A 16,972-nucleotide genomic window follows, 5' to 3' on the forward strand; every position below is an offset into this window, starting at 1 on the left:
GAAAGTATGCCTTTGTTCGGGATCATATTTTATGCCTGTTGCCCGTTTTGTGAGGCTTTAGAAGCCCTTCCGGGCTGCGGTGAAGCTTCGTATTTCTTACCAGGGGCGCTGAAGTGCGTATTCGGTTGGGTGGACTGCAGCACCCGAACTTTGAGAAGAAACTGGGCCAAATCTGACGAAGAAACTGTTTGACGAGACATTTTGAGCAAGGTTGTCTCATTTTTTCACTTCTTAGCCCCATCTCTCAACTCGTTTGCGAAACTTCGCCCCTGCTTCGTAGTGCAGTAACGAAGCAGTTCTGTTTCAGTGTTCATTTTCGTCTAGAAGCATTAGAAATTGCCTTCTTTAAGAAATGCTAATGAGGAAGATGGTGGTTCTGATGAGCTGCGATGTGAGTCTTACCACGTTCCGGCATATTTGCAGCTGAAATGAATGCACCAGAAAGAATGCGTTACCTTGCAGGAATGAGGAGTTGTACGATTATTTTAATATAGTGGCGTGTAGCACAAGGTAAGCAGGCAAAGCTGTCTTTTCTGCGTTAAGTTTGTCTACAACCCGCGTCTTTCGTTAGATAGCTTTAGATGTGAGCGTTGATAGCTGCCGTCATTTACATTTAAACCGTTTACGGCGGACGGTGTGGATGCGCGTGCGTGTTTACCAGAATCTAGGGTGCATAGATTTTGCCCCTTTACTAAGCCTGGCTTAACACTGTATTGTTATGGACACGGTAGCCGTTTATGCACATAGTGTCCCTTGCCCCGTTATAAAGTATTGCTATTAACACAGTGTCCGTTACAATGATCCACTTGCCTTTATATCCCTACAATTTTAAGCAGTCATGGATGTTTTTTAGCAATTTTTCAACCAAAACATTGAAATGGATAAATTTTTGTTGAGATCTTGTGAGGGGGTGGGGCTGAATGTGATTCAGACCATGACCAAGACTAGGGGATATTTTTGGCTATAGAATATGCTGTGTATTCATGTGCCCATGCTGTATCAGACTGAGTTGCCCATCCTGTGTTGTGAGTTGTGAATGTGCCCATCATATTAGGCCATTGAGAGATGCCCTGCTGTTAAAAGCTTTGGTGATATTTGAGAAGAGACCTTTAAAACCGATGTTTTTGCCAAGTCACATCTCTGCTGAATGCCCATGCTATTGTCTGCAGGTCTCCCTTTTGAAGTAAGGAAACACAACCATGGCTTTTGGTGGATTTGGAGGCTTTGGTGCAGCCTCATCAGCTCCCTCTGGTAAGTGAATTGGTGAGCTGTTTGTGACAATGAACTTACTGAGAGTTGGCATGATAGAATTAGCAAGTCCTCAAAGTTGTATGTGGTAATGAATGTCACCCATTTTGTGTAAGAGCTTTATCAGATGATAGTTTTATATATAGCAAGTATTGATATTATGTCAGTAACTACTTACGTACATCAATGCACTTTGAGCCATGAACAAATCCAGCGAGCTTTAGTTTTGCCAATTCAGCCAGGTGAAGTGTTGTTGTAACCCGCCAACCCTGTTTGCACATTTTTATATCTTTTGTTTGTTATGGTCTTCTTACATTTACTGGGAAGGCATTACTTCAGTAAATATATGCAATTTGTTGCTGGATATTTGTTGACCATCCAACCTGTTACAGGGTCTCTGTTTGGCTCAGCTTCAACCCCTTCAGTTGCAGGGTTTGGCACAACTACAACAACAAAAAGTGAGATGACAGATGATGGGAGCTAAATTCTCCTGGCTGAGTAGCTGTTAAAGCCAGTTTGTTAATGTACTTTAAGGTGTTGCATCATCTATGCACCTTGTATGTGTAATGTTTGACTTCTGGAATATGGAAGGTTATATTTTGATTTTTATAGGCAACCATGTCATGACATATACAATAAGTGATATTGCACACAGACAGTGTACAATGGCCCATTGTGAGCTCTGTATTTTTCATCACATTTGTAACCTGTGTAAGCTTTTGTGCACTCCTGTCCATCAGGTGTCACTTTTGGCCAGCCAACCGCCAGTACAGGATTTGGAGGCTTTGGCACCCCAGCAGCAGCTGTCCCAACTGCCGGCCTCAGCTTTGGCACACCGGCATCAACAGCTGCCACAGGCTTCAGCTTCGGAGCACCTGCATCTTCAGCTGGCACTGCCCTCAGCTTTGGAGCACCCGCATCTTCTGTTGGCACTGGTTTCAGCTTTGGGGCGCCAGCATCTTCAGCCTCCACTGGTTTCAGCTTTGGCACCCCGGCATCTGGAGCTTCCACAGGTTTCAGCTTCGGTACACCTGCATCATCAGCTGCGCCGGGATTCAGTTTCGGCGCGCCTGCCTCGTCAGCGGCGACAGGGTTCAGTTTCGGCACGCCTGCCTCGTCCGCGGCGGCAGGGTTCAGTTTCGGCGCCGCGGCACCCGCCGCCACTGCGGGACTCAGCTTTGGCAAACCATTCACCACGACGACCGGCCCAAGTGAGAGATACTCTCCCCCTGGTGACATGCGTTCAGTCTTGGGTGACGTAGTGGTATGCTCAATCGTTCTGCGCTAAAACTGAACTGATATTCATAATGTGAGCTACCTTTCCTGACAAAACTACTGTGCTGTATTATCGCCAAATGTCGAATGTGCCACGGACAATCCACCATGTGACATGACTCTGCTGGCAACATGCCTGTTGAAGTTAACTAAATGCTTCTCAGCCATGGAACATTGGTTTTTTAAGTTTTGATCGCAAAACTTTTGCCGGTAGCATCAGAGTGGTGTGGAAGAGCGGTCCACAACAGTTTTGTCTATTAAGAATCCACCGAGTAGAGGTTTTGTTCAAGGAAATCAGACCTTGGACTTCTCAGAAACTTTGCCACTTTTAAGGTTTGCCGCGGCCGTCATGTCCGAGTAGATTTGCCGGTGGCATATTTTGGTAGTGCTCGTGATACGTTACGGCGCGTGGCTGGCTATGGTCCCAAGCTTCGCCTTCTTGTGTTCGTAGGCCCACTAATTGCGGGTGTTGTGGAGGCCCACCAATTATGGGTGTTCCAAAGACCCACTAATTGCGGGTGTTGTGGAGGCCCACCAATAACGGGTGTTCCAAAGGCCCACCAATTGCGGGTGTTGCGGAAGCCCACTAATTGCAGGTGTTGCGGAGGCCCACTAATTGCGGGTGTTGCAGAAGCCCACCAATTGCAGGTGTTGCGGAGACCCACTAATTGCGGGTATTGCGGAGGCCCACTATTTGCGGGTGTTCCAGAGGCCCGCCAATTGCAGGGTGTTGCGGAGGCCCACTAATTGCGGGTGTTGTGGAGGCCCACTAATTGCGGGTGTTCCAGAGGCCCGCCAATTGCGGGTGTTGCGCAAGCCCACCAATTGCGGGTGTTGCGGAGGCCCACCAATTGCGGGTGTTGTGGAGGTCCACCAGTTGCGGGTGTTGCGGAGGCCCACCAATTGCGGGTGTTGCGGAGGCCCACCAATTGCGGGTGTTGCGGGGGCCCACCAGTTGCGGGTGTGGCGGAGGCCCACAAATTGCGGGTATTGCGTAGGCCCACTAATCGTCTTTTCGCTCAGCGGCCTGCGTAGGTGTGTTGGTGTCGTATGAGAGACGCAGGATTTCGTGAGCCACTGGCGGAGCGCGTCACTGGAGGTTTGGTAATATCTTCCGGCGTACACCGGCTATTGGACCGTCCTGCGGGACAGACAGTGCAGAGTTTCGATTTCTGCTGTGTGTGGTCTGATGTGCCTTGATGGTGGAGAACGAAGGCTTGAATGTGTCTGTGGGATGGTGGATTTCGTGGGATTGTGAGTTCTATGCATCCCCATGTGTGTTTCGTGGCTTCCAAACGTACGTGTACAGCACGCACGTACGTACTGTACAGTTGTGCCCTGGAATTTAAGAGCCAGCTGTATTGTGTACCTTTTAGTTCCCCCGCAGGAACGTCCCGCAGTGCGCGTGTTTAGCGGCATGCACTGCTGTCAAAAGGAGAAGCATGATGCCACCTGATCATTGTGCCACATCTAAACCACGTCTGTGAGCTTGGAAGTTCGCGGCTGGCACATTGCTGTAACGGCCAGCGTTCTCCTGTGTTAAAGGCTTTATGGGACTCGGCCAATCCGGCGGCTTCGGTGGCTTCGGAGCGCAGCAGCAGCAACAGCAGCAACAACAGCAGCAACAGCAACAACAGGCGGCTGAGCAGCAGCAGACGCAAGCCCTCTACAGCGCCATACTGAACGTGTCGTACTATGGAGACGAACGGGACGCAATTCTGACCAAGTGGAACCAGCTGCAGGCCAAGTGGGGCGTCGGCAAAGGTGATAGGCGGGAGGCGGTTGGCCGGCTGATTGTCTCCTTGTGTGTGTGTGGGGGGGGGGGGGGGGGGGCGTGGGCGGGTGGGCCAGAAGACTGCTTTTTCGGATGCGTTTGTTTGACTGGGCCGTGTTCATTTTGCCATGCTTCAAAAGCCCGTTGTCATACAGTCAGGCGGCTCCACTCGACACCACAGCGCTCGCCAGGTGGCACGCTCTCGGTGCGATGACACGCGTGACCTCCCGACACGTCCCGAAGTGTCACGGCTATGGGTGACGGTCGGGTCGCGGTCGTCTCCCGGCGCCGGCTCGCCAGCGCTGACGCTGCGCCGCCGGCAGGATTTTATGCCGTTGGCCGGCCAGCCGTCGACTTCGGCGCCGACAACCCGTTCTGCCTGATGAAGGCGGTCGGGTACGCGCGTCTGCCGACCGCCAAGAACGAGAACGGCCTGGTGGTGATGCGCCTCAACAAGAAGGAGGCCGACGTCAGGTGAGCGCGCGTCACCACTCAAACGGTAACGGACGTCAGCTGGTGTGACGTCATCAGGGCCGACGTCAGGTGAGCGCGCGTCACCACTCAGTGGGATCGCACGGGCGTGCGTGACATCAGCCGAACTGACCACCAGCGGCGCGGGCATGCGCCATCGGAGTGCCGGGATTTGGTGACTCACGTGGTGGTCCCGGCCCGCTCAGCTGGCTGCGTGCCCACTGCTGCCGTCTCCGCGCGTGTTCTGTTTACTGAAATTCGGACCTTATTATCACTGCCGCCTGTTGCCCACACACTGTTCCCTGTGTCCGTCCTCCGCCGACTGTTGATATTTGTGTGGCCTGTTGATGTGACTGCATGTACAGATGTGACTGTTAGTAGTACACATGCGTTATAACTACGTGAAATGCTAGCCGCTCGCCAGACAGCTGCAATATGCGCATGATATTTGCGGTGTTGTGCCTTTGAGTCGATACTATTCGTGGTGTCGCAATTCTTCATGTGCAACTTCGATGCATCGACACTTGCAACGCCACGTGGACTAGGGTCGAAGCGTGGAAAAGCGTGCTCGCAGTCGGTCTGTCTGCGTATGCCGGTCCCGCCCTCCTGGCGAAGGCTGACGCGTCTTCCTCAACTCTGACCGCTCCCCCGCATCCGGGTGGTTCACAGCGGGCTGTGCACACGGTGTCTGCCTCCCTCTCCGGCCGACGCTCGCCCCCACTCCGAGGAGCGGCTAGCAGCAGATCGTGGCCGCGGTGACTGGTCCGCCTCCCTCTCCGTGTGACGCCCCCCCCAGGAGCGGCCAGCAGCAGATCGTGGCCGCGGTGACGGGTCCGCCTCCCTCTCCGTGTGACGCCCCCCCCCCCCTCCCTCCCCCAGGAGCGGCCAGCAGCAGATCGTGGCCGCGGTGACGGGCCTGCTCGGTGGCGCCGCCTCGCTCTCTGTCTGTGTGGATAGCGTGCGCGCCACGGGCCCGGACAAGACCGAGGTGCAGATCTACGTGCAGGAGCGCAGTCCCAACGGTAAGTGTAGCGGCCGGAGCCACCGGCGCCAGTTCCGTCCCACAGTTTCGGCGGTGCGCAGCCGGGTCAGATGAATGGGCCACTGGGAAGGGATCTTCTCGAATGAGCCAATGCAAAGGGATCTTCTGGTGGCTTGCGTTTTCGCATACTTCTCTCAGAACGTGGAAAGCCGACATGCGACTCGTGAGCGTTCGAAATGCAGGCTGACATTTCATTCAAATGTAGATTACGAAACTTAATGCTCAAGTGCAATTCGCGCGAAGTGATCAGACATTCTCAGGCATTCTGTGGGCACCGGACGTTATGCTTCATGGATTGCGCATGCCGCGCAAGACTTTGACTCGGGACATTGAGCAACCCGACATTTTTATTTGATACGTCGTGAAGTGAACAACACTATACTGTAGCATTGAGCACATGCATTGCCAGACCATAGCTGCATGCTGCCTTGCATGCTGGCCCACTGCCTGAGGTCCCGCTGGCCCCAGCGATACTCCCCTTCTCGGCCGCACGGCGCAATCACACCGCACCAGTACCTAGCATTTGTCAATGGCTGACTGATTTCGCCTCGCGCTTCGTGGTCCATGGCGTGCCTGCAGCGACGAGTAAGAAGCCATCAGGGACCTTGCTATGATATTCTGTCGTTGCTCAGCTTCCGTTTGCCTGATGACCTGCCATAGGTCATGAGGACTCAGCTTACAGTTTCACTGGAACACTGTTAAGCGCAAAGTTCCACGTGATGCATGTCAGTTTACATAGCAGCAAGAATCGCAGAATACCGGGCTCGAATGCTGTTATTACTTTCAAGCACAGCGTGCTCCCAGTCCAAGACGGAGCAGCAACATTATGTTATGAAGGAGCGTATGCCGTCACATCTCCGCCTCGATATTACATGATTTGAGTGCCGCGACCTGACTGTGCTGTAACCTGACGGTGCCGTGGCCTGACGGTGCCGTGGCCTGATGGTGCCGTGGCCTGACGGTGCCGTGGCCTGACTGTGCCGTGGCCTGACGGTGCCGTGGCCTAACTGTGCCGTGGCCTGACGGTACGGTGACCTGACAGTGCCGTGGCCTGACGGTGTCGCGGCCTGACGGTGCCATGACCTGACGGTGCCGTGGCCTAACGGTGCGGTGACCTGATGGTGCCGTGGCCTGACGGTGCCGTGACCTAACGGTGCGGTGACCTGATGGTGCCGTGGCCTGACGGTGCCGTGACCTAACGGTGCGGTGACCTGATGGTGCCGTGGCCTGACGGTGCCGTGACCTAACGGTGCGGTGGACTGACGGTGCTGTAACCTGACTGTGCCGTGGCCTGACGGTGCGGTGACCTGACAGTGCCGTGACCTAACGGTGCGGTGACCTGATGGTGCCGTGGCCTGACGGTGCCGTGACCTAACGGTGCGGTGGACTGACGGTGCCTGTAACCTGACTGTGCCGTGGCCTGACGGTGCGGTGACCTGACAGTGCCGTGACCTAACGGTGCGGTGACCTGACGGTGCGGTGACCTGATGGTGCTGCTGACGCTCACACATGACCTGATAGTGACGGCGCCGTCGGTGTGTCGTGACCTCGACCTGGCGTGTTGGGCGTGTGCTGACCTGTCATCACCCGTCTCGGCAGGTGCGGGTCCGGCGCGTGCCAGCCTCTGACCTTCACAGCCACCTGGCGGCGCCGGCCCAGCGCACTCAGTTGGCGGCGCTGGCGCTGGAGGAGCTGTGCGCCCCTGGTGGCCCCCCTCCGCCGAGCAGCTGCAGCTCTACCTGGACAACCCACCTGCCGGTACGTACCACCCCTCGCCCGTCCGGCGACAGGTCGCCAGTCGAATGTTTCGGCTGTTGGTGCGCTTCCTTCAGGTATCGCCTGCGGCACGTGGAGTCCGATCTCCCTCTGCCCGTGGGCCGTAAGACGCCCTCGTGACGCATTGTGTATTTTGTTATGAGTCCATGAATATGTCCACGAGCTTTTACCATGTAGTCTCTGAATGCTGTGACCAATTGATGCCGCTAAGCACTTACATGTGGCTGAAATGGATTCAGCCAAGTGGCCTTATACGCGTTTTTCGAAACCGAACGCGCGGAAATTGTGTTGACTTGTGTGGACCTTGTCCTGATTCAGGAATCGATAAGCTGATCTGGGAGCAGGCCAAGAAGGATAACCCTGACCCGAAAACCATGATTCCCGTACCGATGATCGGATTCCAGGAGCTGCATAGGAGGATTCAGTGTCAGGTCGGTGTCCCGGCACACCAGGCGGCGGTCCTTGGGGGGTTTATGCGTCCTGGGGTCGGAAGCTCTGCCCTCCATGCATTGCCGACGAACGCAAAACAAGCGTGATTTGAAAAGCTACGTGCGCTCTTAATAGAGAGCTCACAAATGATTTGCTTGAGTGTTCACTTTATTTAATTTGTATATGCTGTATGGGCTATGAATTTATTTTGCTCTATTGTATGGTATTGTATGCTATTGTATTATATATATATATATATATATATATATATATATATGTATATATAGTATTTATTGCATTATGTATTATTATACAGTGCTATGAGTATTTATTGAGTGATTTTTTTGCTTGCTTGAGTAAAATTTTGCGTGAAGCGCGTCGTTTTTGTGTGGATACGAACACCTCACCTGAGCCGGGGCCCGAGCTATGGGGTAATTTGGTCGTATCTGTTGGCAAAATAATACAGGGTAACCTTGGCAATGTGTCGCGGCGGAGGCCTTCTCAGATATGGCGTGGGGAGTGGTTTTCCTTCCATGCATGCGAATATGACGCCATACATGAAAAGCGAGCACATTTGAGGAGTCGCCCTCGATCCCTGTGCTTTTGTCGGTTTTAAAAATGAGACCGGCCTGCTTCGCTTAGTGACTTGCCCGGATATGTGCTGTGGTGCTGCCAATCCTGGGTGTTTGGTGTTACTGTCTGTAACACTACAAGTGCTTGCCTATTGAACAAGCCCATAAAATGAGTGCAGCAAACGAATTCAGCCGCAATAATTGCCGCACCTCACACCCGTAAGCCAGATGATGCCGCCTGTTACCGGCTGTCTGTGCCACTGAACGTCGTCGTCGGCGCGCTAGCCCGTCTGCTGGCGTTCTGCGCCGGTGAGTTTGGTGGTGCGCATGCGCCTCGGGACCGAGCGCGCTCCCCACCGCGGCCGGCAGGAGCAGGAGAGCGTGAACCAGCAGCGCCGGCTGGACCTGATCGCCTCCGACATCGCCGGCCTGCAGAAGACGCAGGCCTCCCACCGCCGCCCGGCTGGGACAGCTGAAACGTAGCAACCTCGAGCTTTCGCACCCGCATACTCAAGGTGGGGTTAAGCGCACCGCAGACCGCAGAACGCAGATCGCAGATCGCGGACCGCAGACCGCAGAACGCAGATCGTAGATCGCAGATCGCAGATAGCAGATAGCAGACGCGTGCGAATACGGGGGTGGGGTTGTTGTTTACACGTTTGTAATGATAATGATAATTGTGTACGCAATCAGTTTGTTTACTCGTCGCTGGTGATTGCGGAGATGCGGCATACGGTAATTTCATAAAGTATGCAGTGATTTAGCTAGGACAGGTGAAATTGGGTTTCACTGGTAAATCATTTTAGAAATTTCATTTTTTGAATCGGCCAACAAGCGCTCGTTCCCGAAATAAAGAAAGTGTCTATAATACGCATCCCACTCCTCATATATTTACACTTCACGTTAAATCTTCCTTGGGTGACTGCGGCCGCAGAACACCTGGCGTTCGTTGGTCAGAGACCGTCGTCTCGGTGTGTTGCGCTTTACACTGCGGGTGCCAGCTGGTTTATCGGCTGCCGCAGGGCAGCCTGGGGTGCGTGTATCTTTGAACTGGAGCGCTCGGTAGGCGAATGCGTGAGCAGTGCGAGGTCTGATCACGGACCGGCCGACGGCTGCATGAACTCAGTCCCATGCGTTTCATTAAGTGCTCGTGTTTTTTTCAGCAGGATCGCGGATGCCGAGTTGTAAGGGCCGGGGCTCGATTCCCGATTGATTGCCATGGAACTTGGCCCGTAATACGACGCGCGACGTATATTACCCCCTCGAGTCGCCTCATAAACGGCTCCCCACAACGTGACTCGAGTTGATTCGTTGGGCACCATATTTAACTGGAAAGCCTGCGAACCTAAATTGGAGGAGGCTTGGCAATCTCGAATCGTGTCGTAATGTTGGCTTGGTGCACCGTGTGAGATGGCGACTGTCATCACGGATCGCCGTGGGAGGTGACCTTGTCTCGGATGATGGTCGACGAAGTTGCGCCGGCTGCTGCGGGGTTTTCCAGTCGTGTCCCACCTGCTGTTCGTGCGAGAACACCGCACGGGTTAACCGGGCGGCCGTGGACGGCGGCGAGCGTGGAGCGGGAGTGGGCCGGGGCAGCTCGCCTGACAGCCCGCCCTCCGCTCGCCAGGTACTGGTCCGTCAGGAGGTGCTGCGCAAGCAGGGCTGGAGCATCCAGCCGCACGAGGAGCGGCTGCGCGTCCAGCTGGAGGCGCTGCAGGACGAGCTGGCCACGCCCACGCAGTTTAAGGTACAGCTGTCCCGGCGGCAGCTCTCAGTGACGCCTCTCAGCCCTGGCGGCAGTCCTCAGTGACGCCCTCTCAGCCCCGGCAGCAGCTCTCAGTGACGCCCTCTCAGCCCCGGCGGCAGCTCCGCATTGACACCCTCTCAGCCCTGGCGGCAGCTCTCATTGACACCCTCTCAGCCCCGGCGGCAGTCCTCAGTGACGCCCTCTCAGCCCTGGCGGCAGTTCTCAGTGATGCCCTCTCAATCCGATAGCAGCTCTTAGTGACGTCCTCTCAGCCCTGGCGGCAGTTCTCAGTGACGCCCTCCTCAGCCCCGGTAGCAGCTCTCAGTGACGCCCTCTCAGCTCCGGCAGCAGCTCGCATTGACACCCTCTCAGCCCTGGCGGCAGCTCTCAGTGACACCCTCTCAGCCCCGCGGCAGTCCTCAGTGACGCCCTCTCAGCCCTGGCGGCAGTTCTCAGTGACGCCCTCTCAGCCCCGGCAGCAGCTCTCAGTGACGCCCTCTCATCCCCGGCGGCAGCTCTCAGTGACGCCCCTCTCAGCCCCGGCGGCAGCTCTCAGTGACGCCCCCTCAGCCCGGGGGCAGCTCTCAGTGACGCCCTCTCAGCCCCGGTGGCAGTTCTCAGTGACGCTCTGTCATCCCCGGCGGCAGTTCTCAGTGACGCCCTCTCAAGCCCCGGCGGCAGCTCTGGACGCCCTTTCCAGCCCCGGCGGTAGTGTCTCGGCGAAGTGTGGCCGTGAGGCGCCTGTGTCAGACGGGAGTGGGTTGGGTGGAGTGTGTTGACGCCGACCGCGCCGTATGTACGCTGTCGCGGCCGGCTGTGTTTGTAAGCGTCGGTTGGACCACGCACTGGGATGCACCCCAAGATAGAGTCAGCTGCAGCGACGCTCATGACTCGCTCTTATTTGACTCCGGGCGGAACCCCAGTGCGGGGTACCACCTGGGGCGCGGTACGTGATATTTTCACTTTTGCCTCTGAGCCTGGCCGCCCTGCGCCGAGCACACATGTTCTCAGGTATGACGTGTGACATGTCCTCTCTGCCACTGACCCTGACCGCCCGGCGCCGAGCACCCATGGCCTCAGGTAAGGTGCGTGACACCCACTCTCTGCCTCTGACCCGACCGACCGGCCGGCCGCCGAGCACCCATGGCCTCAGGTAAGGTGCGTGACACCCACCCTCTGCCTCTGACCCCGACCGCCCGGTGCCGAGCACCTATGGTCTCGTGGTAAGGTGCGTGACCACCCACCCTCTGCCTCCCGACCCTGATCGCCCTGTGCCGAGCACCTGTGGGTCTCGGGTAAGGTGCGTGACACCCACTCTCTGCCTACGACCTGATCGCCCGCTGCCGAGCACCTATGGTCTCAGATAAGGTGCGTGACACCCACTCTCTGCCTCCGACCCTGATCGCCCGGTGCCGAGCACCCATGGCCTCAGGTAAGGCGCGTGACACCCACTCTCTGCCTCTGACACCTGACCGCCCGGTGCCGAGCACCTATGGCCTCAGGTAAGGTGCGTGACACCCACCCTCCGCCTCTGAACCCTGACCGCCCGGTGCCGAGCACCTATGGTCTCAGGTAAGGTGCGTGACACCCACTCTCTGCCTCTGACCCTGACCGCCCGGTGCCGAGCATCCTATGTCTCAGTGATAAGGTGCGTGACACCTACCCTCTGCCTCCCCGACCCCCGACGCCCGGTGCCGTAGCACCTATGGTCCTCAGGTAAGGTGCGTGACACCCACCCTCTGCCTCCGACCTTGATCGCCCGGTGCCGAGCACCTATGTCTCAGGTAAGGTGCGTTACACCCACCCTCTGCCTCTGACCCCGACCGCCACGCTGCAAGCACCTGTGGTTTCGGGTAAGGGCACATGACCCGCCTCCCTCCGCCTCTGATCCTGGCCGCCCAACGTCGAGCACCTCAGGTGTCAGTCACAACGCGTGACGCGGGCTCGTCTGCCCAGGGCCGTCTGAACGAGCTGCTGTCGCAGACCGCGGCTGCAGAGTCACGCAGGTGCTGCATGCGCGGTCGACCGGTACAAGCAACGTACGGACCCGGCCGGCAGGACGAGATCCGCCAGCTGCTGCCGCTCCAAGCAGCACGGCCTGCGCCAGCTGGTCAGCGTTATCCGGACGGACATGCCGATCTGGAGGTCATCCGGCACGGGCTGGAGCACGGCCGCGTCGTTGACCGCCGCCGCCGCCGGACCGAGCGTGGGACTACACTGCGCTCGTCAGCGCGCGGGTCGCCTGTGGGCCCAAGGGCCGCCTGCCAGTCGCGCTGTAAGGGGGACAGGCTCTGGCCGGCTTTTTGGTATGGACGAAGAAATGTGCAGCACTGTGGCGAGTGCATGATGAGACCGTGTTACGTCACCAGACATGTCATCTTGAGACGTGCCACGTTTGTCGGTTATCTTTGACGACGTTCCATTGGGGTTATGCACTTATCTACACTGGCCCACCATGTTACGGGCCTACGTCCACACCGCTGTCTGAGGTCCTCACTACGGGAGCCAAACAGCGGTGTCAGTGCTGTTGAAAGTGCAGTAGACTTTTGGAGTGTCTCACTGGCTGACTGGACGTTACATTCGTATGTGTCTTCTGATCGTAAAAGTGCAGGTGATGCGTGGTGGGCGACTCATGGCAATGGTGTCATTGCTGCTTGCTGTTGGCTGTTCTTCGTATCTGCGATAAATACACTAGCCTGCGTTTCATAGGCCTGCGTCTCACTTTCTGTAGGCTCTCATTTTTCGGTTCCGCTTGGTATTTCCCGCTGACAACTGGATATGGGAGCAAGCCGGTGCACTCGACTATAGCGCTTGTGATTCAAAATACGGCACTGGCGGTGCTGATAAGGTCTGGGGAATTGTAGGCTACTGTGGTCCACGGCTGGTGTTTAAACGCTGGTGGGGTCGCGGTTATAACGGGCAATTGGGGGTACTTTTGGAGTACGGGGGGCATGGTAGGGTGTTTGAATTCGTGGCTGCACGTCCCCGCATTCAGGCTTGGGAGTGTGGGGGGGTGGGGAGGGGAGTGATATGAAGATTGTTGGGCTACATTGATGGGCATGGGTTTCCACAAAGTGAAAAGTGAGGTGAAGCCGAGCTTGTGTACAAGTAACTGCAGCACCACCCCACAAAATACGCCGACAAGCGAAATTTCTTTCTGGTTTTTGTCCACCGCCTCGAGCTTTGGAGGGGCTGGTGTCTCCCCAAATGAATAGGAAGTTCAGCCCATGCCCATTGGCTGTGCCAACTCGGGTCATGCTGTGATTTACATCAAGTGGTTGTGGTTTGTCAGGTTTGTTGCTTTATGCCAGTTAAACTACTGCTGCTGCTGCATGTAAAGAAATGCCCACATTTTTGTGCCACAGGTGCTTTGCATGCACATCAGCTGTGCATGCTGCCCTGCCATCATTAGAACATGATGGAACCAAAGCCAAGCAGATCATGGATTGTAAATATACCAGAACATTTGTGGGAGAGGCCACTGGTTTGCTGGCAGGGTAAAAAGTCAGCTGAAAGCTGGGTTTTGTTATGAGTTCTTGGGATTTCTCAATGTGAAATCACAAATACCATGTACCATATGAAAACAGGAGTCTCACTTTCCATTTTTGCAAAAGAAGATTTTTTCTGGCACAAACTTCATGTTCAGGATCTGTGTCCTCTTTTTAGTGGTGGAAGACAGTCCTGTCATGTCATGTTGTAAGTGGATTATATTGCACATCTAATCAGTGTGAAAAAACAGACTCATGTCAGAAACTGAAGTCAGTGCGAGAAGAATACGAGTTTCAATTTGTAATAGGTGAAGTCTGCCATATTTGCAATATTTGAGGCCAGTGCCATCATTTATAGCCAGGTTTAAGAGGATAAAATGCCTTTCACCCCAATCTCATGTTATCAGGTACTCTGTCATGATTAAAAATTATGTAACTTGTCAACTGAATCCACTTTGAACCTGATGTGTCACGTTTCACTATTTTCCTGTTCCAGAAACACCAAGAAAATCAAACATTACTGAATGCATAACATGCATTTATATTCAGGCTCATTATTAAGGGCTTATAGATTTCACAAATATGCTGGAAAATACCTGTGCAGGCAGACATCCAATAAAGCAACTGATCTCATGGTGGAAGAACTTTTTGAAGGCCTGTGTGCAAGGAACAGAACCAGCTTAGCTAGGTCAATTACTCTGGTAGAAACATCAAATCCTGATAAGAAAAAGCTTGCTCAAAGCTTGCTTTCAATGGTTGCAAACACCTAAAGCAGCAAGAAGAGGAGAGGAATGGTGCACCAGTGTCATTTCGAATAGGTTAGTGTGCTAACTGGTTATGCTTGAAAATGTTATGATATCCAGTCTTATATCATTTAACTCCCAATTAGGTAAGTTTTCTCCTAATTAGTTAATTTAGTACCCAACTGAACAACAAACTAATGTTTTTTTAGTGCATAATTGTATTTTACGCATAGCATGTTAGTCACAGCTTAAAACATCCATTTCTTACTATGGTGCCCTGAACAAATTTTCTGATCATTGCATTTGTCAGATAATTGTACCAATTTAATGTGGACGTGGCAGCATGCTTATCATGTTTGTTTTTAAATGAAATATATATTCTGTTAAGCACACACTGCAAAAATGTTTTTCCTCATGCATAAAACATGATGCAGAACCTGCTGCATGGGCTGGTATTATGTGTTCCAGGCTTGTCTGGACCACCTGGCGCCGGAAAATCTACCTTCATCGAGAGCCTAGGCAAGCAGCTAACTGCAACTGGACACCGATTGGCTGTACTGGCTGTCGATCCGTCATCAAGCACAACAGGAGGTAAACTGTACCCGATATCCGATCACTTCTCGGCAGACAGCGAACTAAGGCGTCTGTGTCTGGAGAAACCCCTGCGGCATCTTAAGATAATTCACGCCATTCAGCAATTACGTTTTGGTGATGGAAGCTGTAAACTGAAGTTCCAGTGAATGGTGTACACAGGTATTTGGTGTTCCTCCTGACATGGCAACAAGAGGGACACATTGTCCTGTCGTCCCGGTCCATCTCTCAGCTGTTCTGTGAGAGTGCGTGTGTTAGTGTGTGCGTGCGTGCGTACGTGCGTCCATGTACTTGCGTATGTGCCTGCAGGCGTGCTGACGGTCGTCACCGTGCCTAACCCCCCCCCCTGCTTAACCCCCGCCAGGCTCGCTGCTGGGTGACAAGACGCGCATGCATCCCCGCTGACGGTGGACCCGGCCGCCTACATCCGGCCGTCACCCACCCGCGGTCACCTCGGCGGCGTCACGCGGTCCACCAACGAGACCATCCTGCTCTGCGAGCTGGCCGGCTATGACGTCATCATCGTGGAGACGGTCGGTGCGTGACAGAGGGCCGAGTAGCGCTCTGTCTGCCGCAGGCGGGCCGACCCGGGACCGACGGGTCTTAAGGCTGGTATCGGGCGAGCCTTACGCTTCTTTCACATTTGCTGGCTGGTGCATAGGCTGGGTAGATATCTGCAATAATTTGAATTAGAAAATGACAAAGGCAGTATTTCATGAAGATTGGAGTATGATCCGCAATAGTTTGTACTCTGCAATCGCTCGCCGTGGGGTATTCCTGTCCATCTCATATTGTCTGTGGATAAAGATTGTCATCGTCTCGCGGCCTTCTCCTCACAGTCCCATTTGAATGTTCCCGCATATCGTGTCAATTGAATGCTCCCCTTTTTGCCGATATCATATCGTGTCATCCGTTCGGGCCGCCTGAAGGCCGGCGCCACAGCGAGAGTTGCGTGAGCCGCTGCTGAGGTGTGGGACATTTGATGCCCACCTCACCGCCCGTGTGATCGCCGCCTGAGCGAGGCCGTGTTGTCAGGGGTCGCCATCGGAGATCGGCGTGGCCGACCATGGTGCGTGTTCGTGCTGCTGATGCCGCGCCGGCCGGCGGTGACGAGCTCCAGGTGAGGACCGGCGAGGGCTCGGGCGAGGGTGCCGGGCTCGGCTCGCTAGGGAGATTTTGGGCCGCGTGAACGAAGCTATGCTTGTTCGCTTATTGAGCCGGGCTGAAGCCCCTGTTTGCCTCCGATGCCAACTGGCATAGAGGCCTCCACGCCAGTGAGGGTGAGCGCGGTAGCAATGCCTCCCGCGCTCTGGTGTCCTGACCGGGCGTCCGGCCGGCTCAGGGTCTGAAGCGCGGCATCGTGGAGCTGGCTGATGTCATCGTCATCAACAGAGCGACGGCGACCTGGTGGCGGCGGCGCCCGCATCCAGGCCGAGTACTTGTCGGCGCTCAAGTTCGTGCGGCCGCGCCAGGCCGGCTGGAAACCGCCGGTGCTGCGCGTGTCCTCGCGCTCCGGCGAGGGCCTCGCCGAGCTGTGGACCGCGCTGGAGGGCTACCGGCGTCAGATGACAGCCGACGGCCAGCTGGCGGCACGGCGCCGCCGGCAGCGGCCGTCTGGCTGTGGGCGCAGATCCAGGAGGCGGTGGTGGCGGCGTTCCGGCGCGACGCCGTGGTGAGCGCGCTGCTGCCGCGGCTGAGAAGGACGTGCGCCGCGGCCGGCTGCCGCCCGGCGCCGCCGCTGACCGCCTGCTGGACGCCTTCCTCGGACGGCTGCGGCGCCGTGACGCCGACAGCTGACCTGGCCTGACCCGATCCG

General features: G+C 55.5%; 2 pseudogenes; both read left to right on the plus strand.

The window, feature by feature from the left end:
* Nucleotides 1–586: 586 nt before the first annotated feature.
* On the plus strand, nt 587–14,346 carry LOC119091515 (nuclear pore complex protein Nup54-like; annotated as a pseudogene).
* Nucleotides 14,318–16,902, plus strand: LOC119091516 (methylmalonic aciduria type A protein, mitochondrial-like; annotated as a pseudogene).
* Nucleotides 16,903–16,972: the final 70 nt, after the last annotated feature.

Source organism: Pollicipes pollicipes, unplaced genomic scaffold (genome assembly GCF_011947565.3).
Source record: "Pollicipes pollicipes isolate AB1234 unplaced genomic scaffold, Ppol_2.1 Scaffold_3447;HRSCAF=4054_pilon_pilon_pilon, whole genome shotgun sequence".
In the NCBI taxonomy this organism is placed as follows: Eukaryota; Metazoa; Arthropoda; class Thecostraca; order Pollicipedomorpha; family Pollicipedidae; genus Pollicipes; species Pollicipes pollicipes.